This window comes from Piliocolobus tephrosceles, chromosome 5 (genome assembly GCF_002776525.5).
Source record: "Piliocolobus tephrosceles isolate RC106 chromosome 5, ASM277652v3, whole genome shotgun sequence".
In the NCBI taxonomy this organism is placed as follows: domain Eukaryota; kingdom Metazoa; phylum Chordata; class Mammalia; order Primates; family Cercopithecidae; genus Piliocolobus; species Piliocolobus tephrosceles.
In genome coordinates, this window is record NC_045438.1 from 139,040,657 (window position 1) to 139,052,446 (window position 11,790).

The window sequence follows — 11,790 nt, forward strand, 5'->3', positions numbered from 1 at the left end:
TTAAGGGACTGAAGTCTTGGAACTATTTGATCTAGTTACTCTATGTTCTCAACTGTGTTAACTCATTGAAGAGAACATTGTTATTTAATAACAATGGTATTGGCAGGAAAAACTGAGATACTGTTGTATCTCCTTACTCTGTCTCTGACTGTGTTTCCCTCAGCACCCAAAGCTCTGTGATGTCTCAAACTTTTAATCATGAATTTAAAAAGAGAAGCTTATCATGGAATTAGAAAAAAACTATTTTAAAAGTCATGTGGATCCAAAAAAAAGCCTGTATAGCCAGAAGAATCCTAAGCAAAAAGAAAAAGCTGGAGGCATCAGGCTACCCCACTTAAAACTATACTACAAGGTTACAAAGACAGGCACATAAACCAATGGGACAGAATAGAGAACTCAGAAAATAGACTGCACATCTACAACCATTTGATCTTCAACAAACCTGACAAAAACAAGCAATGGAGAAAGGATTCCCTATTTAATAAATGATGCTGGGAGAACTGGCTAGCCATATGCAGAAAATTGAAACTGGACCCCCTCCTTACATTTTACACAAAAGTTAACTCAAGATGGATTAAAGACTTAAACGTAAAATCCAAAACTAGAAAAACCCTAGAAGAAAATCTAGGCAATACCATTCCAGACATAGGGATGGGCAAAGAATTTATGATGAAATCGCCAAAAGCATCTGCCACAAAAGCAAAACTTGACAAATGGGATCTAATTAAACAAAAGAGCTTCTGCACAGCAAACAAACTATCATCAGAGCAAACAGACATCCTACGGAATGGGAGAAAATGTGTGCAATCTACTCATCTGACAAAGGTCTAATATTCAGAATCTACAAAGAAGTTAAGCAAATTTACATGAAAAAAACAACTTCATTAAAAAGTGGGCAAAGGACCTGAACAGACACTTCTCAGAAGTAGACGCACATATGGCCAACAAAAATATGAAAAAAAGGTCAACATCACGGATCATTACAGAAATGCAAATCAAAACCACAAATGAGATACCATCTCATGCCAGTCAGAATGGCAATTATTAAAAAGTCAAGAAACAACAGATGCTGGCGAGGTTGCGGAGAAACAGGAATGCTTTTACACTGTTAGAGGAAAAGTAACTTGGTTAATCCATTGTGGAAGACAGTGTGGCAATTCCTCAAAGATTTAGAACCAGAAATACCATTTGACCCAGCAATCCCAATACAGGATATATACCCAAAGGAATATAAATCATTCTATTATAAAGATATATGCATGTTTACACTCATTGCAGCACTATTCACAGTGGAATAGTGAATAGTCTTCAGCGAAGACATGGAATCAACCCAAATGCCCATCAATGATGGAGTGGATAAAGAAAATATGGTACATATACACCATGGAATATTATGCAGCCATAAAAAGGAATGAGATCAAGTCCTTTTTAAAGATATGGATGAGCTGGAAGCCATTATCCTCAGCAAATTCACACAGGAACAGTAAACCAAACAACACATGTTCTCTCTTATAATTGGGAACTAAGCAATGAGAACACATGGACACAGCAAGAGGAACAACACACACTGGGGCCTGTTGGGAGAGGGCAGTGGTTGGGAGGATCATTAGCAAAAACAGCTAATGCATGCCAGGGTTAATGCCTAGGTGATGAGTTGATAGGTGCAGCAAACCACCATGGCACATGTTTACCTATGTAACAAACCTGCACATCCTGCACAGGTACCCTGGAACTTAAAATAAAATTAAATTAAAAGACAAGCTTAAAGAGTTAATGAAAAATAATTAGATAATAGAAGTCTTTGATTTTGAAAAACCAGAAACAATAGTTTTAATTTTGCTTTTAACGTATATTCAAATCGTTTGATACTGTTCCCTTCCAGAGGTGCAGCTTAATTCCCCCTCTTGAGTGTGGCTTGGACTTAATGAGGCACTTCTGATATGGACTAGCTCTGTGTTCCCACCCAAATCTCATCTTGAATTATCATTCGAATTGTACTCCCTATCTGTTGGGGGAGGAACCACATGGGAGGTGACTGGATCATGGGAACAGTTCCCCCATGCTGTTCTCATGATACTGAGGGAAATCTCATGAGATGTGATGGTTCTATAAGGGGCATTTCCCTGCTTCATTCTGCATTTCTCTCTCCTGCCACCATGTGAAGAAGGACATGTTTGCTTCCACTTCTGCCGTGACTCTGAAGTTTTCTGGGGCAAGCTCCTCAGCAATGCAGAACTGTGAGTCAGTTAAACCTCTTTCCTTTATAAATCACCCAATCTCAGATATTTCTTTATAGCAGTGTGAGAATGGACTAATACAACTTCTAACTTATAGAGTAATGCTGACATAACAGTTTGTGACGTTGGGTGTAGAACATAAAACTCACTGCAGCTTCCACCTTCTCTCTCTCTCTGTCTCTGGGATCATGAGCTCTGGGGAAATCCAGCTGCTTTGCCATAAGCAGCCCTGCAGGAAGGTCCATGTGACTGAGAACTGAGGACTTCTGGGACTAGATAACAAGGAACTAGGCCTTTTCCAACAGCCATGTGACTGATCCATCTTTCTTGTGAATCCTCAGCCCCAGTGAAGTCCTCAGATGATGCAGCCCTTGACTGACAACTGGACTGCAATCTTGTGAGAGGTCCTGAGCCAGAAGCACTCAGGGAAACCTCTCCTGGATTCCTAACCATTGGAAACTGTGGGAGATGATGAATATTTATTGTTTTGAGTTAAGTGTTACATAATTTGTTACTCAATCATAAATAAATAATACATTTTCACAAGAGAGGATGTATTATTACATGTTAAATTGCATTTGCTCCAAATGTATCATCATTATCATTATTATTTTCGAGACAAGGTCTCACTTTGTAACCCAGGCTGGAGTGTGGTGGCATGATCACCATGCACTGCAGTGTCGACCTCCTGGGCTCAAGGGACCCTCTGATCTCAGCCTCCTGAGTAGCTGGGACTACAGGCATGAACCACCATGCCTGACTAATTTTCTAATTTTTTTGTAGAGATGGGGGTTTTGCCCAGGCTGATCGTGAACTTCTGGAGTCAACAAATCTGCCTTCCTCTGCCTTCCACAGTGCTAGGATAGCAGGCGTGAGCCACCACATATGGCCTAAAGTAATTATAAGATATTAAACATGTAATTTAGTTTTAAAAGGTAAGGAGAATTTCCATGGCCAAAGAGGATGTAGTTTAATATCGTTCACAATGATCACTTTACTTGAACTTCAATTTCCAACTGTGTTGCAATTAAACACAAAAGGAAGATCCAGCCCTTGCTGGGCTGATTCTATGATGGTCCCAACAGCCAGCTCCTGGTCATTCACCTTCCCCCAGTGATTTAACCAACTCTAATGTAGGTGCTGCTGTGAAGGGATTTAGCAGATATAAATAAGGGGCTCAATTAGTTGACTTTAGGCTGGGTTTCTCCTGCTTGGACTGTTCTAATCAGGTGAGCCCTTGAAAGGACTGGGTTCTTCCTGAGCATAGAGAAATGCAGTGTGAGAGGCATTCAGCATGAGGGGTTTCCTCCACCATGGGCTTTGAAAATGAAGGGGCTATGGGCCGGGTGCAGTGGTTCACGCTTGTAATCCCAGTACTTTGGGAGGCTGAGGCAGGCGGATCAAGAGGTCAGGAGATCGAGGCCATCCTGGCTAACACGGTGAAACCCTGTCTCTACTAAAAATACAAAAAAAAAAAAAAAAAAAAAAATTAGCCGAGCGTAGTGGCTGGCGCCCGTAGTCCCAGCTACTTGGGAGGGTGAGACAGGAGAATGGCGTGAACCAGGGAGGTGGAGCTTGCAGTGAGCTGAGATTGCACCACTGCACTCCAGCCTGGGCTACAGAGCGAGACTCTGCCAAAAAAAAAAAAAAAAAAAGGGGGGGGGGGGGGGGGCTGTGTAGGAAAGAACGCTGGTGAGCACCAGGAATTGAGCACAGCCCTCCCCATTCTCTATATTGACAACCATCAGCACAGGGACTTTAGTCTTACAACTGTAAGAAACTGCATTCTGCCACCTCTCTATGAACCTGAAGGAGGATTCAAAATGAAAACACAGCTTTTGGAAGCCCAGAACAGAGATTCTCTCCACATCTTGCCCAGATTTCTGACCAATGAACTAGAAGCAGATAAATGGGTGTTGTTTTGCCAAGGGTGGTAGTGCATGAATGAACTGATGAACTGCTATGCACACTAGTTACATAAAATAAAATCTTTCTGAACTTTTTCAGTGTTTTACACTTCACAATTATCTGGGATGCAATTTAATACACTCATATTTCATTCATGAAGTCAATAAAAATTAATTTAGTGCCTATGATGAACCAGGTATCCCTTCATATGCTCACCTGCCTGACACTCCAGAAGTTTCACAAGACCGAAGTGGAGACACTGGAGTGTTTTAAGTGGAGAAATGACACACTCTGACTGACAGGAGCAGGACCACTGTGAAGACAACAGTCATGTAGCAGGTCATGGGACAGTGCTAGTGTCACAATTCACAAGTGACAGTGCGGTGGGGACTAAGGGGAGAGGAAGGTCTGAAGAATGAGAGGGACTGAAGGAAGGGCTGGAGAAGCAGGCTCTGAGGAAAAGGACCAGAGGAAAGAATTCGAAAGCAGCAGAATTCTTAGGTTTCAATACATTGTTTTATGGATTTTAATATATCCATCTACAGAGCCTAGCAGGGTGTCCTTGGCAGTTGGCCTTTAATACCTCATGTGGGTCTGCCTAAAAACTAATTGTTTTTATGTTAATCAGGTTTTAAAAATACTAAGTGTTCCTATAAAATATACACAACACTTAGAAATGGATACTTCCTAAAAACAGGCAGTGCATGAGCACTGGTGAGGGGCACTGTGACTGCACTGAACAGTTGCAACTGTGAGGTGAATAGTCTGTACTGTTTGCGGACATATAGTCTGCAAACTATATGTCTCCTGGTTGCAACACATAGTAACACAGTGTGCTAGTTTATACTGAGGAAATATCCTGGACTCACACAGAAACTCAGAGCTATGGAATGATGGTACATTTAAAATACGACAAGTGGGAGTCACAGATACATTGTTTGCGAAAGTGAAATTTAGGAGCTTTGTGAGTCCTGTTGTAACGCTTTTGGACACATTTATAAATCAAGGGCCAAAGTCACCTTTTTAACCGATTAGATTCCTGATCATTCGGGGGTTACCAAGATTCTACTACCCAATGTATTTAATAAACAAACAGCAAACTGATCTCTATTCTGTCTCATGCACTCAGGCGCAACTTTTCCAGATTTTAAAAAAAACAACCACCACCAAAAAAAAAAAAAAAAAAAAAAAAACAGTCTCTATACCCTCATTCCCAGAGTAAGCTCAGTCTCTGGCACCAAGCTCCGTGGGGTGAGTTTTCTTCTAGAAGAGTCCAAGGGGACAGGTAAGGAGTGGGAGGCAGGGAGTCCAGTTCAGGGATGGAGATTCCGGGATGAAAAGTGAAGGGAGAGGAACGGGGCCCATGCCCAGGGGTTCTCCCTGGTTTCTCAGACAGCCCCCGGGCCAAGACTCAGGGAAACAGTGAGATAGAGCGCTTGGCACAAGAGGAGGGGGGTCAGGGCGAAGTCCCAGGGCCCCAGGTGTGGCTCTCAGGTCTCAGGCCCCGAAGGCGGTGTATGGATTGCGGAGTCCCAGCGTTGGGGATTCCCCATCTCCGCAGTTTCTCTTCTTCTGACAACCTGCGTCGTGTCCTTCTTCCGGAATACTTACGACGGGGACCCAGTTCTCACTCCCATTGGGTGTCGGGTTTCTAGAGATGCCAATCAGCGTCGCCGCAGTCCCGGTTCTCAAGTCCGCACTCACCCACCAGGACTCAGATTCTCCGCAGACGCCGAGGATGGCGGTCATGGCGCCCCGAACCCTCCTCCTGGTGCTCTCAGGGACCCTGGCCCTGACCCAGACCCGGGCGGGTGAGTGCGGGGTCGGGAGGAAAACGGCCTCCTCGGGAAGCAGCGAGGGGCCCGCCCGGCGGGGGCGCAGGACCCGGGGAGCCGCGCAGGGAGGAGGGTCGGGCGGGTCTCAGCCTCTCCTCGCCCCCAGGCTCTCACTCCATGAGGTATTTCTACACCTCCGTGTCCCGGCCCGGCCGCGGGGAGCCCCGCTTCTTCGCCGTGGGCTACGTGGACGACACGCAGTTCGTGCGGTTCGACAGCGATGCCGAGAGTCCGAGGACGGAGCCGCGGGCGCCGTGGGTGGAGCAGGAGGGTCCAGAGTATTGGGACCAGGAGACACAGAACATGAAGAACGCGACACAGACCTACCGAGTGAACCTGAGGACCCTGCTCCGCTACTACAACCAGAGCGAGGCCGGTGAGTGACCCCGGCCCGGGGCGCAGGTCACGACCCCTCCCCATCCCCCACGGACGGCCCGGGTGGCCCCGAGTCTCTGGGTCCCAGATCCACCCCGAAGCCGCGGGACCCCGAGACCCTTGACCCGGGAGAGCCCCAGGCGCCTTTACCCGATTTCCTTTTTAGTTGAGGCCAAAATCCCCGCGGGTTGGGCGGGACGGGGCGGGGCTCCGGGGACCGGGCTGACCGCGGGGGCGGGGCCAGGGTCTCACACCATCCAGGAGATGTACGGCTGCGACCTGGGGCCCGACGGGCGCCTCCTCCGCGGGTATGAACAGTTCGCCTACGACGGCAGGGATTACATCGCCCTGAACGAGGACCTGCGCTCCTGGACCGCCGCGGACATGGCGGCTCAGAACACCCAGCGGAAGTGGGAGGCGGCCCGTGAGGCGGAGCAGCTGAGAGCCTACCTGGAGGGGACGTGCGTGGAGTGGCTCCGCAGATACCTGGAGAACGGGAAGGAGACGCTGCAGCGCGCGGGTACCAGGGGCCACAGGACGCCTCTCTGATCACCTGTAGATCTCCCGGGCTGGCCTCCCACAAGGAGGGGAGACGACTGGGACCAACACTAGAATATCGCCCTCCCTCTGGTCCTGAGGGAGAGGAATCCTCCTGGGTTTCCAGATCCTGACCAGAGAGTGACTCTGAGGGTCCGCCCTGCTCTCTGACACAATTAAGGATAAAATCTCTGAGGGAATGAAGGGAAGACGATCCCTGGAATACTGATCAGGGGTTCCTTTTGACACCTTGACACTGGCAGCAGCCTTGGGCCCTGTGACTTTTCCTCTCAGGCCCTGTTCTCTTCTTCACACTCAATGTGTGTGGGGGTCTGAGTCCAGCTCCTCTGAGTCCCTCAGCCTCCACTCAGGTCAGGACCAGAAGTCAGTGTTCCTTCCTCAGGGAATAGAATTTTCCACGGAATAGGAGATTCTCCCAGGTGCCTGTGTGCAGGATGGTGTCTGGGTTCTGGGCTCCCTTCCCCACCCCAGGTGTCCTGTCCATTCTCAAGATGGTCACATGCGTGCTGCTGGAGTGTCCCATGACAGATGCAAAATGCCTGAATTTTCTGACTCTTCCCATCAGACCCCCCCAAGACACATGTGACCCACCACCCCGTCTCTGACCATGAGGCCACCCTGAGGTGCTGGGCCCTGGGCTTCTACCCTGCGGAGATCACACTGACCTGGCAGCGGGATGGAGAGGAACAAACTCAGGACACAGAGCTCGTGGAGACCAGGCCTACAGGGGATGGAACCTTCCAGAAGTGGGCGGCTGTGGTGGTGCCTTCTGGAGAGGAGCAGAGATACACCTGTCATGTGCAGCATGAGGGTCTGCCCAAGCCCCTCACCCTGAGATGGGGTAAAGAGGGAGATGGGGGTGTCATGTCTCTTAGGGAAAGCGGAGCCTCTCTAGAGATCTTTAGCAGGGTCAGGACCCCTCACCTTCCCCTCTTTTCCCAGAGCTGTCTTCCCAGTCCACCATCCCCATCGTGGGCATCATTGCTGGCCTGGTTCTGCTTGGAATTGTGGTCACTGGAGCTGTGGTCGCTGCTGTGATGTGCAGGAGGAAGAGCTCAGGTGAGGAAGGGGTGAGGAGTGGGGTCTGGGATTTCTTGTCTCACTGAGGGTTTCAAGCCCCAGGTAGAAGTGTACCCTGCCCGGTTACTGGGAAGCACCATCCACACTCATGGGCCGACCCAGCCTGGGCCCTGTGTGCCAGCACCTACTCTTTTGTAAAGCACCTGTTAAAATGAAGGGCAGATTTATCACCTTGATTATGGTGATGGGACCTGATCCCAGCAGTCACAAGTCACAAGGGAAGGTCCCTGCTGAGGATAGACCTCAGGAGAGCAGTTGGTCCAGGACCCACACCTGCTTTCTTCATGTTTCCTGATCCCGCCCTGGGTCTGCAATCACACATTTCTGGAAACTTCTCTGGGGTCCAAGACTAGGAGATTCCTCTAGGACCTTATGGCCCTGGTTCCTTTCTGATATCTCACAGAACATTTTCTTCTCATAGATAGATAAGGCGGGAGCTACTCTCAGGCTGCAAGTAAGTATGAAGGAGGCTGATCCCTGAGATCCTTGGGATCTTGTGGTTGGGAGCCCATGGGGGAGCTCACCCAGCCCAGAGTTCCTCCTCTAGCCACATCTCCAGAGGGATCTGACCAGGTCCTGTTTTTGTTCTACTCCAGGCAGTGACAGTGCCCAGGGCTCTGATGTGTCTCTCACAGCTTGTAAAGGTGAGACCCTGGGGGGCCTGATGTGTGTGGAATGTTGGGGGGAACAGTGGACGCAGCTGTGCTATGGGGTTTCTTTGACTTGGATGTATTGAGCATGTGATGGGCTGTTTAAAGTGTCACTCCTCACTGTGATGGATGTGAATTTGTTCATGAATATTTTTTCTATAGTGTGAGACAGCTGCCTTGTGTGGGATTGAGAGGCAAGATTTGTTCACGCCTTCTCTTTGTGACTTGAAGGACCCTGACTTTCTTTCTGCAAAGGCACCTGAATGTGTCTGTGTTCCTGCAGGCATAATGTGAGGAGGTGGGGAGAACACCCCACCCCCGTGTCCACTATGACCCTCTTCCCCACGCTGACCTGTGTTCCCTCCCCATTTATCTTTCCTGTTCCAGGGAGGTTGGGCTGGGATGTCTCTACCTCTGTCTCAACTTCACGGTGCACTGAGCTGTAACTTCTTCCTTCCCTATTAAAATTAGAACCTGAGTATAAATTTACTTTTTCAAATTCTTGCCATGAGACGTTGATGAGTTAATTAAAGGAGGAGATTCCTGAAATTTGAGAGACAAAATAAATGGAAGACATGAGAACCTTCCAGAGTCCACGTGTTTCTTATGCTGATTTGTTGCAGGGGAGGAGAGTAGATGGGGCTGTGCCCAGTTTGTGTTCTGGCCACCACGGGCTTTATGTGGTCACTGCTTGGCAGAGTCATCTTTGCTCCTTTATTGTCCTTGGCCCTTCAGTAGAACCTTGTCCCACCAAGACCTGTGATCACAGGGAGTTGAATGTCACCTAGGGCGGTCCCTGCATACAAATCTCCTTGTGGTATCAAGAGATAAATTTTCAGACCTGTCCAGATCTTGCCCTCCTCCCAGGGCTCTTTCCTGGATTGTATTTTCCATCTTGTCTCCAATCGTTTTAAAGGAACCGGATTCTGAAATTTGCAGAGGATGGGTTCCCTAGTTTCTCATCACAGGTAACTTCTGTTGGAGCTCCTCTTCTGCTCTTCCTACTCTTCTTCCTGCCCTGAGTTGTAGTCATTCTAGCGCTGGCTCCAATCCAAACTCATGGATGTATAAAGCAGAGTCTAATTTAGATTCATATGTGGTTGAAAAATTGTACCCATAAGGCTAGGGTTATTGTTCCGAAGAGAAAAATATGGTTGTGTGCCGCAGTGTGCAGGAGGGTTGGTGTGGGAGGAGGGGGAAAGAAGGGAGGACGCACAAGCAGCCCTGGTGAGAAAAGCACTGGCGTCATCGATGTCCACGTGAAATGATGTTGTTCTTTAGCTGCCACAGAACAGCATTTGCCCTGAGGCTACATTAATAAAGATACTGCCTTTAGAATAGAGAGATGTTCTACAGTGATCATTCATTCAACTGACATTTGTTGTCTGCTAGGGATATGACTGCTTTTGCATTTAGAAAGCAGCATTAAAGTCAAAACAGAAAAATTTCTGGCGTTGTGGTGCATACATTCTAGATGCAAGCTTGTCCAACCCACGGCTCGTGGGCTGAATGTGGGCCAGGACAGTTTTGAATGTGAGGAGTTTTTGATTCTCTGTGGCGGACCTGAGACCTGGAGTGGGTGCACCTGCCTCCCTCAGGATCAGGAGTGAATGCTTTAGGAACCCTCCTTTTCAGTGACCTGCAAAAGATAGAGGGCACAGTTACTGTGAGAACCCAGAGTAGCAGCCAAGGGGGCTCGGCCCTCAAGGAGTTGTGGGGAAGGTAATAAAAGGTGGTGTCCCAGGGTTAGAGCAGATGGGCAGCCAGCGAGGGCACTGCCTCATATCTATGATGAGAAGCAAGAATTGAGGAGCAGGAGGCTGAGGGTGTTTAACCAAATACAAAGTCATGATCCCAGTCTCGATTCCTAGACTTCAGTCAAGCTTCAGATTCAGAATCCACAGTGGGGCTTAAGGAGGCCAGGAAATAAACCTGGACACACTATGGCCCACAGTGGGACCACTGGGTCTATAAACCCAGTCCCGGTTATCTCCCCATTCCCCACATGCATAATTGGCCTTCATACACTGGCAACTTTGGTCACCCCCACACTGCGTCCCTAGCCTGGAGAGTAAGGGCTCTCATTGTGCTGAAGCCCAAAGGGAATCCTCTAAAACTTCCCTGTCCCAGCATAGCCAGAAGCAATATTGTGCCCCAGGTGGAACTTGTGGAGGGTACTGCAGGTATTGTAGGGGTAGCACTGCCATTAGAGATCTGAAGGATGGGGTAATGTTGGAGTTGCCTGTTATCTCCATATAATTCAGCCATCTGTCCCTGAAGAAGCCTGATATGGATCAAGAATGAATGGAATTACTCCAGACTTGACCAAATAGGAGCCCTGATTGCAGCTGGATGTCACTACTTGGGGAGATTGATAATGCCTCAGGCACATGGCAGGCAGCCATGCATTTGGTGAGTGCATTCTTTCCATTCCATTTAGAAAATGGATACGGAATGATTCACATTCACATGGGATTTTTAATACATTTATTGATAGCTTGCCTCAGGGCTACCTTAACTCCTCAACCTTCTATAAATATCACCTTCAGAGATCTGGAAAAATCAGATATCTCACAGAATACTAAATCTGTTCATTTCATTGACAGTATCACATAAATCAAGATGGATGAGCAAGAAGAGGAGAGTACACTGAATTCCTTGGCAAAACATGTGCACTACAGAAGGTGAAGATAAACCTGAGACAGTTTCAAGAGTGGCCGCTACAGTGAAATATTATGGGTCCAGTGATTACAGGCATGCAGGGCTCTCCCCTGCAAAGTAAAAGACACACTTTCATCTTGCATCCTCACCAGAAGGAAGGAAGCACACTACCTGGTGATCCTCTCTGCGTTCTGGCAACACTGCATTCCACATCTAAGTATATTGCTTTGGCCCACTCTCTGGGTAAAATAGGAGGCTAGCTTTGAGTGGGGCCTGGACAAGAAAGGACTGCAGCAGACCCAGGCTGTGGTGCAGTCAGTCACCATCCCTCAGATCCTTGGTGCTGGGGGTGACAGGGAAAGATGCAGGATGGAGCTCATCCAAGCAGCTGAGATCAAGTGAGCTGAGATTGCGCCCCTGCACTCCAGCCTGGGCAGCAAGAGCAAAACTCCATCTAAAAATAATAAAAATAAAAAAGACAACTAA

The 11,790-nt window shown here is 48.1% G+C and overlaps 1 pseudogene across 1 annotated transcript; it reads left to right on the forward strand.

The window, feature by feature from the left end:
• The first annotated feature begins 5,662 nt into the window (after window positions 1-5,662).
• Window positions 5,663-8,744, forward strand: LOC111534558 (annotated as a pseudogene). The gene is made up of 7 exons (XR_003306581.2): window positions 5,663-5,956; window positions 6,087-6,356; window positions 6,600-6,875; window positions 7,479-7,754; window positions 7,856-7,972; window positions 8,415-8,447; window positions 8,590-8,744. The product of XR_003306581.2 is annotated as an HLA class I histocompatibility antigen, A alpha chain-like (transcript).
• The last annotated feature ends 3,046 nt before the right edge of the window (window positions 8,745-11,790 follow it).